Here is a 2,268-nt window from a genome sequence, read left to right as displayed (position 1 = left end):
ACAATATTTATAGTTTATATTGAGAAAAAAATATTAAAGAGGATGCAAATATTTAGATTTTTAAGATACATATACTAAGATATATATACTAGCTTTTTGAAACCATGTCTATCTCTTTGTCATTTTTTTTTTAAAATTTGATATGATATGCTCCATTAATTAATTATTAATATAGTATATACTTTAACTTTACACACCTCTATTAAGTTATAACTTCTTCATAATAATAAAATTAGTATAATGCCAACATTATGACCATAAAGAGCTTTATTGTATATCAAAATTTGATAATTTATTATTTTATAAATATAATATCACGGTCATAATAGAAATTCTATAAAGTGCAAAGGTAATATAATTAGAGAATGTAATGATTTCATTAAGTTGTATGATCCAATTCTAATTTGATTTCGATTAAGCGAATCAATTACTTGATAATCATTTGGTTGGATCACAATTAGATAGTATTAGCCTTATGAGTGGCCAACAACCATCCTTAGGACTATGGAGGGGTAAAGTCAAATGAATTAATGTCCATTCTCTAAGCTTCAATTATTTTGCTAAGGAATATGGTAACCTTTACTTCGAAACTCCGTATTTAAGTGTGTTGAAAATAGAGAAATTCAATGATTAGTGGGCTAGCACCATATTAACCAGTCAATACTATGCTAGCATCGCGGATGGCGGGGGCTAGGTGTGGTCAAGTCAAAGTGGTAGAGACTTATGTGCAGGCAAGTCAATTAGTAGAGTTGGCAGCATTGTATCAAGTAGTAGCTCTATCCAAACATGGGTGCAGTATAAATTAAGTCCTAGGGTATCGCTGAGGGGAGAACACGACTCGAAGGAAGAGCTCGAAGAGCAGAGCAAGCCAAAGAAGCAAACAAAGGGCTATAGATTTTCCTGCTTAGAGAGAGGCCTTGCCAACGAAATTTTCAAATTAGCATGAAAGTCCTACTTTAAATGATACACCTCGCTGAGCTCTCTCTTGGGCTATGAATGCAGTGGGAAAGAAGTTGGGCTACCTTGCCTTAAGAGCTTTCCTGGTTACTAAGTCTGTTATTTGATTGTAAGTATTTGCTTGCATCTCGAAATGCTCTTTCACGATTGTATGTACACCAGTTCTCGCGCATAAGCACAGCCATATGATGAGTTGAAAGCTTAAGACTATAGAGGGATGTGATTAAATGATTTTAATGTCATTCTCTAAGCATCAACCACCAATTGGTTTTTAGATGAATATCGAAGCTTTACTTCAATACTCTATAGTTAAACATGCTGAAGGTAGCAAAATTCAACCATTGGTGACCTGATAGGAGATTGCAGGAAGCACCTCAATCTAACACATGATAACTTATTAGAGAAGACTTTTTGGATGCAATATATTAAGCCGATCTAGCTCTATTTCTCTTAAATAACACATAAAATATAACAATGGCTTTTTATTTGAAAGTATAAAGAAAGCAACAGTGATCGATGAAATGCGTAAAACATTATGACAATGCAACAAAGAAAATCTTAAACGTATCTTATGTATTTAGTTTCAAATTAGTCAGTTATTAATTTATGTATTAATTGGTTCTATGCAAAAATAAGATTTTTTAAAATTTTATTATCTAATAAATTTATCAAATTATTAATTTACTATGTTGGTCTCAAGCGGAGACCAACAAAAACAATTATTTAATAGAGATTATTGCTTTATCAAGTATTAAACTTTTAATTCACACACGCACATTAGTGAAGTTTGAACCTTGTACTTGAGTCTTAAGAAAACCACTCTAACTACTGGAACTAGACTCTGGTCTCTCATAAAGTATTAATTTAACAAAGTTATACTATATTATCATACTATTCACTTAATGAATACTGCATCATATACATAATACATAACATAAATTTCAAAATACTATTTTTAGGATGTTCGTACTATTCCAATAAACCAGGTACGGAAAATGCAAGAAACGTTCTTGAAAGCTTAGTACCAAATTAAAAATATATTTAAAAAAAGACCACACGAACGTCTTGTTTACTATAAACAACTTCTAAAACTTAGGAAATTTTTGCCTGCATATTGAATAATCATGATTAGTTTTCTGAGGATTAATTTTTTTTTTTTAATATTATATATAGTAGCAACCAATTTCAAAGCAGTATAAATATGCCAACAAAGCTCAAATTGAAAGTATATAAATGAGGCCCACTGAATTAAGCCTACAATAAGAAATTAATTCCACAATTATTTGGAAGACTAGACATCTCCATTTTTTT

Source organism: Citrus clementina, unplaced genomic scaffold (assembly GCF_000493195.1).
Source record: "Citrus clementina cultivar Clemenules unplaced genomic scaffold, Citrus_clementina_v1.0 scaffold_2, whole genome shotgun sequence".
Taxonomy (NCBI): Eukaryota; Viridiplantae; Streptophyta; class Magnoliopsida; order Sapindales; family Rutaceae; genus Citrus; species Citrus x clementina.
This window is presented reverse-complemented; position numbering follows the sequence as displayed.